The sequence below is a fragment of the Cuculus canorus genome, chromosome 6, assembly GCF_017976375.1.
Source record: "Cuculus canorus isolate bCucCan1 chromosome 6, bCucCan1.pri, whole genome shotgun sequence".
NCBI classification, from domain to species: domain Eukaryota; kingdom Metazoa; phylum Chordata; class Aves; order Cuculiformes; family Cuculidae; genus Cuculus; species Cuculus canorus.
Window position 1 is genome coordinate 34,475,745 of NC_071406.1, and position 22,896 is coordinate 34,498,640.

The 22,896-nt window shown below is 37.3% G+C and overlaps 1 protein-coding gene across 10 annotated transcripts in view; it reads left to right on the forward strand.

The window, feature by feature from the left end:
- GULP1 (GULP PTB domain containing engulfment adaptor 1) overlaps positions 1 to 22,896 on the forward strand; it is a 152,203-nt gene that overhangs the window by 30,873 nt on the left and 98,434 nt on the right. For 8 of the 10 annotated variants that reach the window (XM_054069616.1, XM_054069615.1, XM_054069614.1 and 5 more), the window contains exon 2: positions 14,441 to 14,546. The exons of 1 other annotated variant lie outside the window; for it this stretch is intronic. The gene's annotated coding sequence lies outside the window, so the exon portion shown is untranslated. Of the gene's footprint in view, positions 1 to 3,367; positions 3,432 to 14,440; positions 14,547 to 22,896 lie in introns of all 10 variants that reach the window. One more of the 10 variants, XM_054069609.1, reaches the window with a different exon arrangement.

The window sequence follows — 22,896 nt, forward strand, 5'->3', positions numbered from 1 at the left end:
CTGCTGGATCAGGAAGTGGAGCTATTGGTTGCGGTTAAGCGAATGCATGTAGAACAGTTCCTCTCCTTCTCAAGGCTGCGTATGCAGCATAATAAAAGAACTCCATGCATTATAAAACACAGAATTCCAGGGCTGATAACAGAAAATAATAATAAGCTGCTATTCCAGTTTGACATCTCTTTTGGAATTTATTTAAAGGTTAAAGCTTTAGGCAGAAGGTCTGTGCTTCTATGATTAGAATTCCATGGGAGTAAACTGGAGTTGAAAATGTTAATACAAAAGTGGAACGGCTCTGTGAAGCAAAGTTATTTAGAAGCTCCCTGTCTCAGCAATTATTTTTACTCATCAGTTATTCTTCTGTTTGATATACACTAAGACTTTAACAACAACCATGGAATAACCCTTCTGGGATTTTTACAGTCTGAGAAACATATTGCTTCCAAACTCAGTAGCTTTTACATTTCACAAGACTGTTGTGAGAAATGTCAGGGAATAGCGGAAGGAGAGGTGAAGCAACACTGCAGCCATGGAGGCTCAGTGAACTCTCATACCTCTCTACTGGCACCAACAGTATCCCACTGCTGTTAAAAGTGAGCAGCAGCCTGAATTTCTCAGTCATAGTATGTTTGTTTCCATTTCTGTAAAAGCTACATGCATCTTCTGTGATTTGCTTGAATGCAGTTTATTAGGGTCCAGTATCATCCAGGTGAAATGGTAGCTGCTTCTGTGAGGGAGTTTTTATTTGAAGTCTCCTGAGTGGCCTGTGTTTCACACTGTTTGGTTGCGATGTCTTTTTATGTTCTGTCATAAAAATGTGAAGTGTATATTCCAAAGTGTTTCTTTTGGTTTTTAGGCAGAGAAATGATAGTAATTTTATGGTATAATGGAATAGCAGATTTTCTCAATGGTAATTTTCTGGTATTCAGGTACTGCAGTCATTTTGTTTCTGACGTGTATTATGGCGCATTTGACAACATTAGGAGCTAGGGAATTGTAATTACATGTAATGCACTGCTTCTTTTTCTCAAAATACAGTTTCTGTTTCTGTCAACATTATCTAAGAGCAATTAAATGAAACAGGTGGGCTACTGCAGATGGACCCCCTGACTGTGCCAACATTGGGAAGACACATGTTCCCGCTCCAGAATTCTCAGCTGGGCCAGCTGCTTAAACTATGTTTATGCAAGCTGCTAACTTCTTCAGTCCCGTTTAGGTGACTGTGTTATATTCTTATGTGTCTGGTTGTATTAGTGTTTATCTAAATCACAGTTCTGAGGCCTTACCAGTCACTGATGTCTGAAATAATGGCTCTCTAAGGAGGCTGCCTTCTGTGACACCTGTGAGTCTGAACTGCATGTGCATTGTTGTTCTTGCATGTTAGCAAGAGATGGTAAAGGACATAGCTCTGGTAGACAAAATGAGGTGAAATGTAGATAATGCAGTTAGCTGATTTTTGCTTTGTCTATGTCTTAATGAAGTTTCATTTTAAAATATAGCCATGATTTTGCACACAAATTTGTTGAGAAACTGGGTGACTGTAGAAAAGATCCATAAAAATAAGTAGAATATTGGCACTTAGAGACTTAATGCTTATCAGAAACAGAAATGAGAAATGCTTTTGGTATACTGGAAAACAGCAAATAGTAATGTTTTTGTTCCTTTGGAGGGGAATACATAACAGGTATCGATCAGTGAGGCAGATGCTGAATAACTCACTTTGGCAGTGAGGCAGATCGTTTTGACAATTAAGGTGATTAATCTTTTGAACAAACTACCATTTGGGAGCAACAGTGTAGGTATATTTTGAAATGCTTGAATTGAAACGGGAAGTTTTTCCTTTAGCTTTTTGGAAATAGAAATCTTTACTAGATGAGATTTAATGGCCTGTGGCAGGTACAACAGGAAGTTTTGATCCCTAAAGGAATGCTCTTGCTTTCTAGCTTTGCACTTTGATGCGCTGATGGCTGCTGTAAATGGAAGTCTTCTTTTCTTCATGTGTTTTTACTGAAATGTGATGTGATCTTAGGGTTCAGTTAAAAGCTCCCAATACACTGTTTTAACTGCTTACCTTTGACATTGTGGAAGCTTCTGCCATCTTAGTCCTCAGAAAGGACAGCAAGGGATGCACATCAGGGCAAGAGAAGTGATTCTTCCCCTCTACTCCGCTCTTGTGAGACCCCACCCAGACTACTGTGTCTAGCTCTGAGATACCCAACATAAGAAGGATATGGAACTGTTGGAACGGGTCCAGAGGAGGCAAAGAAGATGATCAGAGGGCTGACGCACTTCTGCTATGAGAACAGGCCGAGAGAGTTGGGGTTGTTCCTCTTGAAGAAGAGAAGGCTCCGGGGAAACCTTATAGCAGCTTTCCAGAACCTGAAGGGGGCCTTCAGGAAAGCTGGGGAGGGACTTTTTAAAAGGGCATGTGGTGATAGGACAAGAGGAATGCCTTTAAACTGGAAGGGGAAGATTTAGATTAGATCTAGATGTTTAAGATCCCTTCCAGCCTGAACCATTCTATGATTCACTCTGGCAAGTATCCAGAAAGAAGGCAAAAAAGTATTTATGAAGTGTGTGTTACGTTTCTCAATTGATGTAGTAGCTGTGAGGGGAAAGGGAGTTGGATAAGATGAGAAGTATACAAAATGAGCTGACTCTAAGTCCCTTGATCTTAGAACTCTTACTCAGAATGGTTGTATTGAAAGAGACAACTTCATGTGTGATACAGGAAAGAAGAATGCTTTCAGAAACTTACGATGCAGAACTTTATGCTCTAATTCCAGCTTTTCCAGTACAATACAAGTCACTGCTTGTTTTGACTGTTTTACTATGAGAGTTGAATTTTCACAGCAGCAGTTCTGACATCTGTCCGTCTGTCTTTTTATGTGTTCACAAAGTTGATGTTTCTTCCCATAAATATGTTGTTCACAGGTGTGGTTTTTTTCAGCTACAAAGAATATGCTGCTTTAGTGTGGTTATTTCTGGTAGTGGTATAGACTTGTTATACTGGGATGTCCTTGGGATTCTGATCACTTCTACAAGTCTGGTTATGGAAAACTCATTTTGACACATGGTAACTAATTGGTAAAGTTGTAGTAATTTAGTTCTACAGATACATCAAATGTAAAGTACTTTTCAAACAAAAATAATTTTTAGTGATTATCAAGATGTGTAAGTTAATTGGCTAAAGTTTTGTAAATAATCATATTGTTAGTTAGTAAAAAATAACTTCTATGGCTTTAGTGCATAAGGAGTCTGATTGAAGTTACCCTTAGCTGGAGGGAAAGGCTCCCATCAACTTCCCCCCATGCCCCAGCTTTCTGTCAGGGGACCTTAAATGTTAACTGGAGTTTTTTGATTGTTTCAGATGATGTCCAGGGCATTTCTCACTTAGGGACACTGATGACCTGCAGAGCCTTTGACATGAGCTGGTGAGAGATGTTCATGTCTGATTACACCTTACTGTGATAACTGAAGTGTCTTTTCTTTGTTCACCCAACAGTATTGTGTATGGTTAGTAGAGCTGGGTCTTGGGGGTTAAAATTAATGCCCGAATCGAGGAGCTCTATCTACTACTCATTTGTAGGATTTTACTTTGCATATAAGTACTTTATAGGACCTCAGAAACTCAAGATTTTTTTTTCCACTTGGCAATTGTGCTTTTGATCATTATATGTGCACATAATATTTCATTGTAGCAATTCTTAGTCTTTGTGGAAGTGAATACAATATTCTGTCATAATGAAATTTGGGAAACAGTAGCAAGACTACAATTCTCTAGAGCAACCTGAATTTTACTACTACTTTCTTTTTTTTTCTGATACTTTTTTTTTTTGGATGGTGGGAGCAGAGCGGGGGTGGTGTTACATTGTCCCTCTAGGCATGAAAAAGCAATGTACATCTTGAAGTATATGACCAAACGTCTAGCAGTAGTCTTAAGAAAAGTGAAATTGGACTGTCCAAATGAGTCCATCAGGCTTTTGCCCACTGCAGTGCTTGGTGAGAAAGTGAATGGTTACAGACTTGAACCTGTGTTTGAAGGAGACACACCTGTAATATGCAAAAAGGAAGGGATGTCCTTTATTTCTTTTTGTGAAGTATAAATGTTTAATAATGATAAAGTCTACCAAATGAAAGAATATCTGATTAGTTTTTCTTCTTCCCTGGAAAGGAGGGATTGATTGAAAACCTAACCTGGCAAGAAGATGCTGATGGGCTGAAGTTATGATATAAAAATTACTGCATCAAAGACTATGCAGTAGCAGTGCAGATTTTGAGTATATCACATTTGCCCCTTCTACAGTCAGCATACATTTGAACTCTTTTACAACAGAATTGTGTTGAAGTAATTGAGAAGCAATGTCTTCCTTTTTAGTCAGGTGTTTGCCAAGAATGATATTTACCAGAACTCTGTCATAGTTGTGTTTAACTGGAATATTCTGCTGTCCAAAGCCAGCAATAGCTATCTGTTGCAGAGTGCAAAATGCAAGGTCCTTCTAGCAGTTCCATCCAGAAGTTGTGAATTACTGTGGATATTGAGCTCCCATCATCAGTCACTGTAAGTTGTGAATTCTGTCATCTGAACAGAGAGACGTTTTATTGAACAAAAGAAAGGAGGGATAATGTAAAGATGAGGCACACATAGGAACTGAAAAACGGTTTCAAATGCTGCCTGTGCCTGACTGGGAATGTTGCACTTTCGGTGCAAGTAAGTTTGCTTAAAATTGTATTGTGAGATACAAATTCTAGAGAAGATCTATGTGGAATGCAGCTGTTGCGACAGGAGAAGTGATGCTTGCTGATTTCCTAGAGATACTTAGTGTGGAGCAGAAGATGAGAAGGGAAGTGGTTTTATCTAGGGTTAGTGGAATCTGAAAACATCCTTCCAGATCCATATGAATATTACAGGATATCTCTTATTTCATGAGAACTAGTGGGCATTGCTTACTTCAGTGGCGAGATCTTGGGGAAGAGTGATGGTGTATGGCATTTCATAAAACTGTCTTTTAGTCTTTGCATTGCTGAATTCAGGTTGACCATAGGATCCTTAGTGAAACATATACAATATTGAAAGAATGTCATTTGAAGTGTTGTGTTTCTTGTAGGCAGCATCTAGAATTTACTTTGCTTGAGACTTTTCAGAGATGTTTAAATTTAATCCTATTATTAACTTTGTTTTGGGGATAATTTTTGAGCTTGTTATCTAAAAGTGTTTATCAATCTGATATATTTTTTTCACCATGAATTAGGCTTACCCTTGCTTTATGTAATGTGATTTGCAAAATAAAGTTAAGCATATCTGGCATTAGGTCAGTGATTACAGTTAAAAGGGGTTTTGTAGTGGAATGTGTTTAACAAATAAAAATCTCTAAGAGCTTTTAAAAATTCAGATGAAAATTGAACTTAATCATTTTATAGATTTATAAAAAGCCAAATGCCTTTGTCTGTTGATATGATTAAGAAACCTATCACAAAAAGGTAATTGTTCTGCTTGCTTTTTGCTAAAGAATTTTTCCATTGTATAATTCCTATACAATATTTCTATTTTAGATTAAAATATGCAGTAGATTGCAAATAATTTCCATATATAGTCTAGTCATTGGAAGCTCAGTGTAGGTTTGTAGTTTGGCAGTCTTGTTATTTGTATTGCCTTCCTCTTCTTTTTCTGGGTACATTCTACTTGTTTACGTTTAAAACATAACTGAACACTGAAATTTTGATTGACATGCTGTTTATAACATTCTCCACCATCTTACCCCAAACAGATAAATGCTAAAATGTTTCTTAGTTTAGGCAGTAGGTTGTCAGCATAGTTTGTGGTGTCAGCTGTTATTAATGTGTCTAACGGCAGTTAGGATTTTTCGCAGAAGAATGAGAATGTGTCTGTGGCCAGAGCAATTTGATATAATGCCAAGGAAGTTGCCATGGATGCTATAATGGTTGCAACTCCAGTGCTCCATGCACTGTGCTATGCACAGTTTTGCACTTCTGTTCTTTCTTTTTTTCCTGGATTAGCACAGAGAAAGAAGATGAAATACAAAGGTTGGAGCTGGGTGATGCTTCTGAAGTCTTACTAAGACTTGCATCAACCAAGTTACTTTTCTTTCAAGTGAGTATGAATTTTCCTATGTGACATATTGTGGTATTATAGGTATAATCCTGGGAGTTTAAATTAAGATCGTGTTTCTCATTCTTTGCCTTACTTTCATCCACAAGAGCAGTCCCGTTCATGTCATGCCTTTGATTGGACGCTCCATGCCTGTAATTGAGGACAAAGTGGATACAGCCAAGGGTAGATTATAATACTGTGTTGAACACTGGAGCATAGCAAAGAGCAGAGTAACAAGATCTTTAAAAAGTCGATGATCACTGTAGAGAAATTACTATTATAATTTCCAAGTGATGTCTTATTTACCATATACCTGCACACAGCCCACGCCTACTCCATCCCCTCCACAATTTTATTGAGCTTCCATTTATCTTCATGATTCCACTCAGCCACCTGGCTTAATATTTTCCTCATTTTCTCTTGGTTAACAACTTTGTGTTATGATATAGTCATAACATATAATTGCTCTTTCTCTGCTATTTTATTTTTTAAGCCATTGAGCTCCTCACGTGGAAAGAATGCTAGACGTAGCATGCAGGGGAGAGGCTCTTTGGTTTAGATGCTGTCCACTGCACCTTGATCTGCAGAAGTTCACTGTTGTGGGAGGAGGGTCCCATGTGCTCCAAGTTGTTCTAATCTCAGTTGAGATACTTTGAAGTATCAAGGAAATCCAGGTGGGAGCTGAAGGACTATGGAAGGATGTGGCTAGGCCATTACAGGGTGGCAAAAGTGATATAATCAACAGTGCTTCCAAGTGTAGGTCTCTGAAATGGTAATAAACAGGAAACTTTTCAGAAAAATCTGGGGGGATGCAGTATTACAGCCCAGCAGAAACTTAATGACTTAATGACTTAATAAAGTCATAGGAACTTAATGTGTGAGACAGTCTGAAAGCTCCTGTGAGGTTTATGTCACAACAGTGCTCACTATATGGTCTCAAATACCGAGAGAGGGAATTATTCCACAGCTTGATCATGTAAATCATTTTTTTAGGCAAGATTGGTAGTCAAATTACAACTTCTCCTGAAACTGTGTGGAGGTTGTTGCCTTCAGACAGATTCAATAATGTTAGTCTTTCATGTTGGCAGCTACCAGTGTCTCAGGCTGTCTGTCCTGATTTGAGAAACTGAGCTTCTTTTTGAAACCTTGATTAGAAGTGATGTGCTGCAGAATATCTGGAGGGACAGTGTATGTTCTGATGGAGACATTGTATCTGATACAGGAATCTTGTGGAATCACTTCCATAGTCTTTCTTTAAATGGTGCTCTATATGTTTTAGTTGTAATCACTCTAACTTCTTCTTTACTAATGAAATGAACACTTAATACATATTCATGTGCAGATATGTTGGGGGCTAAACTCTGAATCCTGCTAATGTTTAGCAGTTGGTTGAGTGTCAAAGTACAAAATTCTCTAGCTTTGATAATGACGGCATTGTTTGATAAACAATCCTGAATCTTACTGTTGGCGATGTTGGCATCACTTTTATTCCTGAGTTTTGATAATGACAGAAATTAAAGTAGCTGCAGCTGATGTGTCATAAGATATAAATTTTACCCTTTGAATAATTTCTGTACTGAAAGCATTTTCTCAGATGAAGGGTTGTCACTGTCAGTTGCTCCAAATGCAACTGTATATCAGTATGTGAGCACTATCTACATGATGTTAAGGTATCGGTCAGTTGGGATTCAGTACTGTATGATCTGGAGCTCATCATCTGTTTTTATGTAGTGTTTGGAAAGCATATGCTCACTACTTTCTGACTATCTGTATCCACAGGGCAAAAGTATTTTGGTATTGGGAAGTAATATGGGTGTTCAGAAAATTGCTCTGACTACCGTGTTTGTGTTAGCAGTTTTAGTTTCCAAGCACAGCAGTCCTGTTTTCTGTCTATACCTGTCTGTGGAAAGATTAAATCATCATAAATAATATTTTTAAGGGTTATGATGTTCTGGTTATTCCGCTTTATGCAGCTCTTAGCTTCATGGATTTAGGCAAGCTGTTGTCTGTGACTTAACCTTACTTAAATAAATTTTTGTAAGTCATAAGCCTAATCAAATATTTATCTCCAGATAAAACCAACTATTTCCTTTAAAACTGACCCCAAATGCATAACTTGTCAGTGTGTTTAAATCAAAACCGCTATCCGAACAAGAGGAAAAAAACAGAGTATGTGTTTCCTTAAATCAACTTGAGATGAGTAGATTGGAATTTTATAGAGAAAGGTTTGAGTTTATTTTAGCTTGTGTTTTTGATAGAATTACTGGATAAACAGAATTTGCACTGAGAAATTAGTGTATGTGGGTGCTTAGATATAGTGATGAATATGTTGATACCTTGCTCTGAGGTTAAGGAGCCGTTCTCTGGATTTTCATAGATTTTAAATGAGGAAACTTGTAAGTCTGAGAACAAAGTTTGGTGCTTGCTGAGAAGTTCAGGCTTGATCTGTATGGCATGCCTCAGTGTTCTAAAGTCGACATAGGTTCCTATGGCTGAGGAGGCCTCTGAGGATAGACACAGGATTGTCTCTGATGTACAGATGTTTTGAAGTCCCATTAAGAAAAGAAGATGGGGTGTGATTAGGCTTATGTAGTAGTTATTTTGAAATAATCTTAAATTATATAATCTTTAAATCCTGAAAAGCACAGCTTTTACAGGAGTGAATAATTAGTGTTATATCTAGTTGAACCTGATCATAGCCTTCTGTATCTGTATGCATGTCAGCTTGGCAAAGTGTAAAACACTTTTCTGGCATTCCTCACTAAACTCTCAGCTTTGTTTACTTAACATACTAAGCACAAAATTGTGCTTTTTGAAACACAGAAGGAAAAATTCCCAAAGCTTTGTGTGGTGGGGGAATCAATTTAATACAGTCATCTCCTGTAGATTTTTTCCCCTTTTCCAGCTAAGAGGTTTAAATTGTTGGTGTCTATTTTCCACCTTTCCTTTCTTCTCTAGCTCCATTTCCAGCTTCATATCTGTATTCAGACAATGTTTATAATCAATACCTTGTTTTCTTACTGTGGTGACACATAATGTCTCGAGTACACAAATCTGCCTTAGTACAACTGCAGTGGGTTTTTTATCATTTTCATCTCTTAGTGATGTTTCATTGAGGTTTCCTATCCAATGTCAGCTCTACACAGAATTTGCTAGTCAGAGAGATGCATTGGCAGTGTGTCCTCAAGACACCACTGATGTTCCTTTGTGCAGAGACTGCTTTTTGCCTCATGGTGTGCGGGATACATTCTGATCTGATTTCATCTGCCTCTGTTAATGCTGCAGCAAGTAAGCGTGGGCAGTATTTTTGAGTAATGGAAGCAATGAAGGAATGATTTCTGCTGAGTCCCATTGGCTGCTGGGCTGTCAGTGGCAATGCTCTGCCTTCACACCTGGTGAGACAATGAAAACATACATCATAAAGATGATGTGCTCTGAATTTGTTTTATGCATGCCATATTAATGTGTTAAAGCAATTTATGTGTTCCCTTAACCAGACCTGCTGCCTAACAAGAAGCTGTAGATTAGTAGGATTTGCATTTCATCAGTTTGCCCTTAGTTCTTCAGGGTGTGATCAGATTTTGGGACTTAGCTGCAATTTTAAGGAGCTTTTCCATCCTCTGGTCAGAGGAGTACCTAACTGTTATTTGGGAACAAATGAAAACATAGGAATAAAAGATTTGTTACACCCTGTGACAGGGTTGTTGTATTGCTCATTTATCTAGTTTAGAGATCTTCAAAATATCCGTGGGATAAATTTCTTCAGCCTAGGGGAATTAAGCGATATTCTGCTTTCATGTTTCTTCCCCACTTAAGAATGCCTGCATCTTTAGTTTCATCTTTGCAAATATATTTGTATTTGAAGTGTGAGAAATGACTATGTCTACACTGGGAACTTACTTAATATTTTATATTTTTGTTTCCTAGTCTTTTCCTTGCATAGAGGACAATGTGATTCTTAACTGTAAAATGTCAGAGCTCTCCTCCCCTGAGAAACACTAACACCCTGCTCTCTGAATTAACCTTAAGAGGTGAACTTGGCTTAGTGGATTTTGAATTTTATACTAAATGTTTAGCTAATTTTTATTTCCTTAGAAGCTCTTAGCACCACATCAAAGTGTTAAAAGCTTCCCTCCTCAACATTTTTTAAAGACTGTATGGGAAACAGGTTGTTAAAACAACCATAGGACTTGTTAAGGGGTTTCTTTTCAACTGGAATGCAGTTGCTGTTATCTAATCCATAGCTCATTCTGGAGCAGAACATGTTTATAAAATTTCATGACTCTTCAGAAGAGGAATGTAAAGTATTTTGCAAAACAAAGAGTATTAATCACATTTTAAGAGTGCAGTAGGGGATGCATCTATGAACTGAAGAAGACAGGTTGATAGAATGGGCATAACCAAAATTGGAAATAGGATTACGGGTGGCTGTGGAAACTGTTGAATTTCGCATGCATTTAAGGTTTGGATTTTTTTTTAAATAATATGATCAACATAAATGTAATTGCACTGAATGTTTTGTATGTGTCCAATAGGACAATTGTGGTTATTCATCCAAGAGTTTTCAAAGAACAAAGTTTAAATGCTTTGGAACATTTGGCTCCGAGTTGATCTAAAGCATACTGTATGTTGCATGGATTTTATAACCTTGAGTAAATGTTATTTGGTATCTTCTAAAATTGCATAGCTTCCATCAAGTTACATAATTATAAAAAGGCATCTTCCCTCTCTTGAAAATAGAGTAAAAATATATAGGAAGACCTTATAAAGGTCTCAGTACATAGTATATTTTGGAATTTTGGAATAGAAACAAACAAAAAAAGCCCAAACCATCATTATTACAAAAGCTAGAATTACCACTTGTCTATCTTTTTCATTTATTTTTTGAAAAAAAAACAAAACCAAAAACATAGGAAATAAGAGCATCAGTGTAAGAGCATCAGTTTGCTTGTGTTCAGTACTGTCATGATGACGAAATGGTACAGGATACAGCTCACATTAGATCAGGGGATAAAATCTTTGTATGTTGCAACTCCAGAACATATTCTCTTACTCAAGTGACCGTCAGCATTTATTATCTCAGTATGCTTATAAAGGCTTGATAGAAGCAAGTGAAATAGGTGAGCATGATGTATTGCATAATAACTAAAATTGACGCACATCTTATTTGGCAGAATAACAAGAAAATGAAATTATAAAGTTGAGGTGCAGTATACAGCCTTTTAGAAAATACTTCTCACCTAACAGTGCTTGACTTTTATTCTACTAGTATACTATGTCATTAGTCTTATTTTTAAGGTCTTTGTTATACTTAGCTTACCAAATTACAGGAAGATCATAAAAGGTGGAACGCCTTCTTGCTAATTGTAGAAAAAGAGGCAAGCTAGCAAATGAGATTAATTTCAGATTTTCTTTTTTAAGTTTTTCTTTTTTTTTTTGTCGGGGATTGCTTTTTAGAGGAGTTACCCATTGCTTCTTAACTTGAGATTTATAGGAAAAAGGGAGGAATATTGCAGAGTTTTTCTACTAACTTGTTGACAAAATGTGGTAATGAATGTGTGGTATACACTGACAACAGAAATCATCATGTTTGAAGATATACCCTATTGAGTATTAAAGGATGTAGTTAATGAACTTGCTGGGCCACTGGTAATTATTTTGAAGTATATAGATAACTGTATATAGACCATCAGCAACTTGCTAGATGAAATTGTTTGCAATATTATTATTAAAAGGTACAGTTTTGTTTGGTACGTCTGACTTTAGTCCCTAGTAGCATGAATAGAAGTAAGCACTTGGTGCAAGGTCCTGAAGCCTTTTTGCCTCCATCTCTATTCCACTAAGAAGTAGACTAGGAAAATAAAAATAAACAAAAAGGGCCTTTTCCTAAATTAAACTTCAGGTAAGAAGCTAGATCTGGATTTGAGTAATATTTGATTGTGTGGCTAGCTTTCAGTAGAGATACTCAGAGGTTAAAGCTTAATATGAGCTTAACTTTCTTATTGATTTAACTTGAATGAAAGACAGCCATGAAAAATTCATAATTCCGCATTCATATGTATCAAGTGTACGTATGATGGCACAAAGTCATCGGCAAAACCAAAATAGTTAGGACAATCATTCACTATCAAGTTTGACACCTGTTTTATTGCTGTTCCTTCTTGCATTTTTATGGGGATAGAAGGGTGATCCAATGGTAAGAAATTTAAACATAAGAGACTGATTTAGTAGTCTAGAGAAGAACAGCCCCTCAGTTGAATACCCCTGACAGATCTGTTCTCCTTGTAACAGATTTTCAGCCTGTTACCAAAATTTAACTTGAATGAAATCAGGAAACACAAGAAAACAGAGTAAATGAAAACAGAAAGACAAGCAACTTGAAAAGGCAAACCAAACCAAAACTAAACCCAAATAACTTTATTTTTGAGTAAAGGTACAAGGAACACAACTAGCAAGAAAGCTACTTCATTGTTGAGAAACAATAGAGCATATGTGAACCCAAATAAAGCTTCCTAGAGTCTTGAGGAGGTAAAGATTGTCATCCTTGTAAAGTATTCTTACCTTGAAGAATATAGCCTTCATTTGCAACGTATCTTTCTTTCATTTTCCCTAGAAGACAGCCTTAGTATCTCCAGTACTTCAGGTAATGGCAACAAGCATGGAGTGTGTTGCTTCTTCGGAAGCAAAGATTCCCAGCAGACTTTATACAGCCTTGAACAATTTAGATACATCTCAAGGTTTGGTCTGTTGTCTCCAACAGGCTGCAGAGAGTTAACAACAGGGTAATAACCAACATAAACCTCTCCTAAATACCTCTGAGTAGGTTTCTAGTTCTTCTGTGATGCCAAAATAAATCTATCCTACTGTAGCTGGTAGTATCAACTAGGAGACCATAGGTAAACCCTTTCCAGCCTTAATAGGTGCTAATAAGGCCCTTCAGGAAAGGGTAAGTTGAGAAGAGGTGACCACTGAAATTGGATGATGCCATCCTGTCAAGCTATATTATGGAAGAATTGGAGCTTTTAAAATTTTATCATCTATTTGTTCCTTATAGTGGAATAACTATCAGGCTGTAATTTGGTGAGCTGCATGCTGTAGCTGAAAAGCCTTTGATGTTTATGTTTCTCCAAGCTGTAATTGAAAAATGATTTTAAAGCCCTTCAGGAACTTTGTGGTTCTTGATAACAGACTGATGATAGATAAAAAAGTAATGATCAAATCACAGGGAGTTGTCAAATAAGGTGCTAGAGGCATTGGTGTCACCTGGTTTTATTTACTACCTTGAGTAATGGCTTAAGAAAAAGGGAAAACATAATTAATTTTATTGATTTAGGTGAAACTCAATTGAGAAATAATGAAAAAATCCTGTGACAGTTAATAGACAAAATGGGGAAGACCGCATAGTCTGAGGTTCTGTTTTGTACTTTTGTTACAGTAAAGAAGAAAAAAAAGCAGCCATTTCAGGGAAAGAACAATGAAGTAGAGAAATGAAGGAAAAGAAATAGTATGAACTCATGTTCCTTACAAAGATGAAATTTTACACTAAGGCAGCAAAAGACAGAGCAGAGCAATGAAAGGAATGTATAGAAGATGTAGTGTCATTTATTCATTTAATGGATCAGGGACATAATACTCCCTTGCTTATTAGGTGAAATTCTAGGTCTTGATATCTTGTTACCTGAAAGTTAACAGATCCAAGAGGGTTGAGGGGAATAGTATAACTAAACATCTCAGAGTGATTTAAGCGTTAAGTTGGTATGGCTTGTCCAAACGCTCAGTAAAGAAGGTGAGAGCATTTTAGAAACATAAAGTCATATTGAACTTCTTTATGGTGAAACCTAGATATAGCAGCATTCTTGCAGACACATTTCCTGGCATCTGTGGGAGTGCAGTATTGACTCTTTTTGTTGTGTGGTGGGTTTTTTTTTCTTTTTTAATTATAAGGCTGCCAATCAGGTTTTTTTCCTTAAGGGAACAGGATTTTGGTCTAATTCTGCGTGCCTTCCACAGCTCATGTTTGCTGACATTAAACTAATAAATGGTCAGCCTACTGTTCTGTGTGTAAAATGGTTATTTTGTCAGTGTAGATGTAGTGGATAAGGCAGTTATGGGAATATATTATAATCAGAATTCCTGTCTGAAAATACATCTCTACTGCTTCAAACATTTTGTCTGTTTTAGACTTTTCCAGCAGAATTCTGTTAAAAAGATGGTGTGAAATACATTTTCATTTATCTGTTCACACTAAATTTCTTAAACTGAGATGATTTCTGTTATTTGATCATGCTCTAGTTCACCACTAATACCTGTCATTGTTTTGTTTTGTTCTAGTACACAAGAAGCCATAAAGTTAAAAAATGTTGACAAATGAGTGATCTCTTCCTCATGTGAATTAGTGTCTGCTCTGTACCTTGTCAAGAAATTTGAATGCAGAAGGGTAAGCTGTTTAAATTGTTCCTATGAACTGCTTTGCAGAGAAGGATTATACAAATATTTGATTTTTTCTTGGCTCAGTAGAGGTCTTTTTAAAGACTGAAATGAATGTTTCAACCTAGATTTTTTGGTTTCTTTTCCATTTTTTTTTGCTTTTAATAGAGCCAAAAGGCCAAGATTATCAACTTTAGGGGTTACTTTAGGTGCTCTGGTCCATTTCCCCTGTTAAACAGTATCCTTGACATGAAGTCACCTGCTGAGTGTATGGCAGGACCACTTGTTAAGCCAAATCTCTCATAGTCTAAGTAACTGTGTTTCAGTAACTTTGTTGTTAAGAGACTAATGCTTGTTGATATGACTTGTTTTTTTCCTTTGTCCAACTGATAACTCACTGCTTACATTGAGAACACCACTACAGTCCCCTGAAGCTGCTATCTTCTTGCTTCTTTTCACTTTAGTGCAGAGACAAAGACTTCTCTGGATAAAGGAAAGGCAGCAGCTGTGAATTTCTATTGATTTCTATGAAAAAAAGGCAAAGTTTGGGCAGTTACACTTATTTTGGAAGTGGTGATACTTTTCAAAAGCATTGAGTAATTGAAGTGTTTTTTAAGTGTGAGTAGGGAACTATGAGGCTCTGGCAAACTGAATGTTACGTTTACCTCAGTGAAAGGAAGGTAAGCTGGAGTTATGTAGGATATTTTCAGTGTTTTGAGGTGTGGATAATTAAAAGCATTTGTTTAGCACTCTAGTGATTGACAAAACTTTCATGTAGCTTGCTTATTTTGGTTGCAGCAGTGTGCATTAGAGCAAGTTTTTATTGTTTCATTTGATTATAAATCCCTAAATACATCTGAAGTACCTGTGAGAAAGTGTAGAGCTAAAGTCAGATAGGCTGAGTCAGTCTGTTGATGCTGATGACTTTCCCAAAGATTAGCTTAGTCTGGCACCAAGATGGCTATTGATGTGATACTGAAGCCTCTTCAAAGTAGTTACAGGATTTCATTACTTTTCAAACCCATGTGTAGTTCCCTTCAGACCTTCTTTATGTATCTTGATGTCTCCAACAGAAATGGTTTGCAAATACTATATCAAGTAAAGTTCCTAGGGTATGGATTTATTGCTATGGAATTATCTTGCAGGAAGACCAAGGATGACTCTAGTTACCAAAACTCAAAGCATGCCAGTCGCAAAAGGATCTCATATGAGAGGAGACAGATTCTTTCTGACAGGAGCAACTCAAAATCTTTCCTATGTATATGCTGGACTCTCCTATTATTTCTGTGCTTGAAAAAGACTACCTAATGGGTCTGTCTCTCCACAAGGTGGGGTAAAGCTAGATGCATTGGCAGAAAATGTTGTTGATAGGCCTCCTTACCAGTCCCAAACACAGAATCATTTTGTAGATATAGACTTACTTGAAACAGATTTATTTAAGGCACTTACATAACTAATTCTTTTGCTGATTTGCAGCAGTCTTATTTGGAATTCTGGAGTTTAAAGACAAAATGGGTTTTATGTGTGAAGTCCTTTATTTTAAGAATGTTGAATCCTTGCATTCTTAAAGATATATGTAGTTTTAAAGTCTGTCACTTACTGAGTAAATGAAAAATGTAGTGTTGCACAGTTAGAGCAATTACATGGGAAATGGGTAGACTTGCACACAGAAATCTTGAAGGCGAGGATTAATCATCAGTGTTTTAAAAATCAGGTGTTAATCGGTGATGGGTTCTAAAAACACTGAAATTGTGAGTGTGTTGTAATTTCACAGTTGTGAATTTAAAAGGAATGTTTCAGCTTCCCTATGTTATTTTGCAGAGAGTTAGAATTTATTTGTACTGCAGCAGTAATGTACTGCAGCATTAAATGATAGGAAGTTTGAGCATGCATGACCTGGTTCAGCTGGATAACACTATTGATTTTTTATTTTTTTTTAGTGCATCTGCTTTAGCCAAAATTAACTTCATTTTCTGATTCTTGATTAGCTCAGTGGTAAGTTGACATTACAACGCGTAACCCTGTAAGGACCCGATCTATAAGGCAGATTTTTCCAATGGAGAGTCATGATTCAGCTGATTTACAGATAATGTAAACAGCAGTTGGCTAAATACCTTGAAGTGGAATTTGAGATAATTGAAGTCCAAGAGTGCAGTATCACAAATGTAGGTGTTTATACCAAATACTCTATAGAGACCTGCAGGAGGGGCCAGTAGGATACATAATGCCTTTTGTGTTCTTTTTTCAATAGAGATGTGAAGTTAAAATCTCAAGGAAGATTAAGAAAGCACCTGTACTTAACACAGAATTGCCATTTAACATTTCATTGGGAAAACAACTTTGACAAAAAAAGGCTATAATATTTGCTTGCCCAGATGCTGTATTTGGATTTATATTTTAATGGCATATTAGTATAAATGAGTGTATTAAAAATGCCTTCATGTGATTAGAGCAAGCTGATGAGCTCTGACTTTTTTGTTCATTGAAATTTTTTATTTCTTGTAAGTATTCAGTCACTATAAAATCATTTCTATAAGATACAAATAATTACTCTCTGTTTTAACATCTAAATGGTTTTCTCAAGCTGAGCTGACGTCTCAGAATGCTGTATAGAGGCATCAGATTGAGGATAAATGAATTTCTGTCTTTTTAACTATTTTAGTGCATTCTGTCTGTGGACTGAAGTGTGACTGTCACTTCACCCAGTAAAAGATGAGTATTTTTCTGACACATTTCCTATGTACATTGATACTGTGGTTTCCAATTTAGTACCACAGCACCAGCCAGTGTGAAGTTGGCAGAGGTGATCCTGCTCTCTTCCACCTTACAGTACTTGTTGTAAGCCTTTACTTTTTGTTAGCAAGTAAAACATGAGTTGTTTTTTTTCAACTCCTGCCCACTTCCCTGACAGAGCTGCCTATGTAGGAGGAGCAAAACTGCTCCAAGAATGCATTATATGAAGGGTAGAACTATTTACAGGACTCGTGATAGAGTAACATCAGAGCTAAATGTGTTTGAATGGCTATGTTTTTGTGAAATGGCTTTCAGCCAACTCAATAGTGAGTAGTTAAAGTGTGTTAGTAAAGTTTCTGAAAGAATCTGAAGCTACTGTCTAGATCGTTTTTCAAGTAGCCGTACTTTAATATGATCAAGTCAAAATTGTACAAAGCATAATTACATAGAGTGATAACTAAATTGATGGGTCATGGTTAGGATCTATATGTTCTAATAAGTAATAATAACCATGTATAACTAATCAATAAATACATTTAAAAGATCTTTTCCCCCTTAAAAATATTGAAACTGGGTTTGTATTTATATAGCGTGTTAGTATGGTGTTCTGAGTGTGAGTAAAATATATGAAGATAGTGTTGAAATAGGAAGGTGGATTTATGTACACTATCTGGATTTTGAAAAATCTTCCTATAGATCTGTAGGCCTCCAAGAAGAGCTGTGACATCTAGGCTTCATTCCAAGGTGTTTGCCCAATTGGGATTTTTTTTTTTTTCAGTTATGTGTGTTGGTTTTCTTGATTCAAAATTGGAACTTGTTTTTAGGGAACATAAGTTTTGGTGTACCAGTGAAGATCTGTGTGCTTCGTATCGTTGACCATGATCTACTTGTTTAAAGCTCCCTTTCTTCCCTTTGCTGTTTCTGCCAAGCTGCCACCAAACCTCCTGTCTGTCTGCTGCTGGATCTTTTGCTTCCCCTTCCAAACAGCCACACGGGTTGTATCATGCTTTTTCTTGGTTCCCTTTATTGCCTGTGGTGCTGGCAAGGAGCCAACCAAGGCTGCAGACTTACAATTCAGAATGTGAAATATCTTTTAGGTCTGTTTCAAGGTATTACCTTGAGCTACTTACAGTCGCCTATTACAGACATCCTGCCATTTGGGAGAGAGTCACTCCTATTAGAGGATTGTTAAACTTTTGAAAGTCTGCAGGTGGTGAAGATTCTGCCACATTTCTAATTAAATTCTTCTTTATAGGCAATTATCCTTCTTCTAGTCTGCTTCTAGGTTGCATTATTTTTTATATTTAGTTCAGCATGAGCCTTTAGCATCTCTGAAAATCAAGCAATTATATAATTTAAAAACATTTTTATCTCAATTTTTTTGCAATATTATTAAAATAAGTATTATTAAAATATTATTAAAATATTATTAAAATATTATTAAAATAAATGAGTGTTTTACAGTGCCTTTTAGCATAATGTGTAAGGTCAAACTCTAATTACCCTTTAGTTTAAGGTATGTTTGAGACATGTAATTGCAGCTGCTTTATCCCTGTTAATTTAAATAACTGTAAGAACTGAGGACTTGCATATAGAAGAAAGGGGTTCATCAGTACCAGGAATTTCTCTGTCATTCAGAAGTGTCATCAGCTGGGGAACAGATTTTGTGCACTTGCTGATGTTTTTGGATGACCTGCTGCATCAGTTCTGCAGTGTCTGCAGTTTTGCTGCACTTACAAAATAGCCTCATTGGCTTTATGCATGACACAGGTGTTGTCCGAAAATGTTGGATTTGTTACCCAGCATTCAAATAGCCAATCTCACACACTGAGTCAAGACATTGATTTTTACTTCAGCATTGCGCAAGGCTGGTACTAGGTGGCTTTTCACAAATCAAGCACTCCAGACTGGATTCTTCATGCTCAAATTATTACAGAAGTTGAAAGTGAATACATGCCAAGAACTTGCCTCTACCATTGACTGGTTAGTGATTTATATTTCATTGTAATAAAGTTACCTGTGATTGCATCATACAAATTTTCTACTGCACATGTTCAGTGAGTAGGCATCTGTTCCTGGAGATGGGTAACTTTCTGCTTGGAGCTATGTTTTAGTATGTTTATGAACATATGATGAGATAGTTCCTCTAAGGAAACTTTTCCCCTATGTTTCTCTGCCAACTGGCAGTCTTGATGACAAGGCCTGGTTTAATATGTACTTCTTCAGTCTCGATGTCCAAGACATCAGATTATGTGTCCTTTGATCTTTAACTTAGTACAAGTTCTACTGTTCTATTTAATATAAACAAATGTTAGTCATTTACTGACTACTATCAACGTGTTCAGAGCAGTGCATGCTCTTTGGCAACCCAAGTAATGAAATAGTGTCCCACGTAGTCACTCTCCAGCCTGGCAGGTGGAGATAGGTGTGTCTTAAGTGGTTTCCAATAAGGTTGTCAACAGTATATATAATACATGTAATCTGTTTTAAAAAGCAAACAAACAGAAACTGTCTGAATGCTTACTTGGGCTAATTATCTCCTATTGAAATTCCTCTTCAAAACTACTTGTTTTCTTCCTTTACCTACCAACAAAAAATACAGCATCTGGCCTTATTAGGAATACATAGCGATTATCACATTCTGCATATGTAGAGGTAGACTTTTCACTGTGAGTATGATGAATCAAAGTATTGGAGCTCAGCTGAAATGGGATGTACTCTGTAGACTGTTTTATTTTTTGTAGTAGAGATAGAGAAGTTACACAGCCTTCATCTATCTAACATTCAATCCAGTTTTTAAATGCAAGTCTATTCTTTCGATATTTTTGAGTCATGGTAAAGTGTTAAATTAAAAACCAGTCAGTCTGCTGTGATAAACAGCTCAGTGGCTTTGTGCAGCACATGTAATTTAACTTGTTTTTTTTAATCTGATACCTGTTATATGGTATGTGAAATTGAAAAAGACTTCCTTCTAAACTTCCAAATGCAATTTCTTGCCACTTTTTATTTTCATTTATAAATTACTTTATTTTTTAAGATCGCTTTCCCTAAAATTAACATTCTTAACAAGTATGAAGGAGACTGTGTTTTTTGGTACGTCCTTCTGGGATGAAAAGGTCAACTGCAATATTTTTTTGACAGAGGAAGAATTACATTTCACATCTCAATGGCTATGAATTTAGCATGGAAATGTGTAATGTCCTAGTTAAGAATCAAGCTATTGCATTGTAGTTCATGTTGTATTTATCTTTCTCATTGTTTATATTTTTTTTTAATTTAAAAATCGCTGCTTGTAATTTAATTCCAGAACTCAAAAATTTAAAGATTTTTTTTATGTTAATCTAAATTACTAGGCTGTTTGATTTAGGCATTTACAGACATTAGTACCATAACTAAATTTAAAAGTTTATTAATAACATAACTGTAAAAGCACCCAAATGACTTTCCCTCCCATTTGAATTACTTCGGTTTTGTAATATATGGCTGCTTCCTTTAGCTCCTCAGCTTGAACTGTGTTGTGCCACAGGAGTGGGAAGGCTGGAGCTACCTAAAGTGTAATCAAGGTCCTAGGTGTTTCAGAACTCAGAAACACAAAGTTTAACTTACTATATTTTAAATTTATTAAATTAATTAAATTCATGCTGATATGGAGTTCATGGTTGTGTGGTGGCGAGTAGGGACTCTTTCACAGGTCCTCTTCTACGTACTGTCTTCATCCCTTCCTCTTCAATAATGTTTTATTTTCCTGGATGTGTTAATCCTTTTTGCAGACTTAATGCCCCAACAGTAACTTTCCGGCACGCCATACTGGATCATTAAAATGTAAGACTCTTAAGAAGTGCCTGTGCTTGACTGCCCCTCTGACTTTGGCAGTGGTCATGTCGGCAGCTTCAGGCTGGGGTGACAGCTCGAAGTGGTGGATGCTGCATTCCGATGGTCTGTATTCCAGTGACCTGCGAAGAGTACTCTATTACCTGTGAATAAATGACATGGCTCGCTGCTTTGAAGTTTTTTTCACTACAACACTGTATATTTTGTGAATTGCCATTCAACAGAGTGTTTCAACAGATGCCTGAACAACTGTGTTTATTGAAAACTGCCAGTCATAAGACTCTTAGTTCATACCTCTCTTCTTCCAAGTTGTTCAAAATGAAAACTTGCATCTGAATATTGTTCTGTCTTCATAATCATTTTATTGTGTGTGTTTTGCGTGTGCACACCCCATGTTGCTGTTTATAAAGTGTTCTTTTGAAACACAGTATGTTTCCAGGTATTTTGTTCCCCATACCTGATTCTGTGCATTTTTTATATGTTCTTTATATATTGGCCTCACCAGTATGTTCTGTCCTTCACTGCTAAAAGGTGCTCCAGCCGTCTGATCATCTTTGTGGCCCTCCTCTGGACCCGTTCCAACAGCCCCATATCCTTCTTATGTTGAGGATTCCAGAACTGGACACAGTATTCTAGATGAGGTCTCACAATAGAGGAATAGAGGGGCAGAATCACTTCCCTCAACCTGCTGGCCACACTTCTTTTGATGCAGCCCAGGATACGCTTGGCCTTCTGGGCTGCAAGCGTACATTGCCTGCTCATGTCGAGCTTCTCACTGACCAGCACCCCCAAGTCCTTCTCTGCAGGGCTGCTCTCAAGCATGTCATCCCTCGTCGTGTACTGAAAACAGGGATTGCCCTGACCTAGGTGCTGGACTTTACTCTTGGTCTTGTTGAACCTCGTGAGGTTCTCACAGGCCCACTTCTCCAGTCTGTCCAGGTCCCTCTGGATGACATCCTGTCCTTTTGGTGTGGCAATTACACCACTCAGCTTGGTGTCATCCGCAAACTTGCTGAGAGTGCACTCAATCTGTCAATATCATTGATAAAGATATTAAAAAGCATACATCCCAGTATGGGCCCCTGAGGGACACCACTTGTCACGAATCTCCATCTGGACTTTGAGCCATTAAGTACTCGTCTCTGAATATGACCATCCAAACAGTTTCTTATCCAGCCTACTATCCACCAATCAAATCCATATCTCTCCAATTTAGAGAGAAGGATGTTGTGGGGAACCATTTCAAAGGCTTCACAGAAGTCCAGATAGATCACATCCGTCGGGTTACCCGTGTCCACTGCTGCGGTTATCGCATCATAGAAAGCCACTAACTTGGTCATACAGGATTTGCCTCTAGTGAAGCCCCGCTGGCTGCCATTAATCACCTCCCTGTCCTCCATGTGCTTTAGCATAGCTTCCAGGAGGATCTGTTCCATGATCTTCCCAGGCACAGAGGTGAGTCTGACAGGTTGGTGGTTCTCAGGATCGTCTTTTCTACCCTTTTTAAAAAAGGGCACAACATTACCCTTCTTCCAGTCACCAGGGGCTTTTCCTGACTGCCATGACTTTTTTTAATATCATGGAGAGTGGGTTGGCAACCACATCTGCCAATTCCCTCAAAACTCTGGGATGCATCTCATCAGGTCCCATGGACCTGATGTTCAGGTTCCTCAGCTGTTTGTGAACCTGATCCTTCTCTATTGTGGGAGGGGATCTACCCCCCTGGTCACCATCTTGTTGTTCCGTGACCCAGGAGGGGTGATGAGAGCAGTTATCGGTGAAGTCTGAGGCAAAAA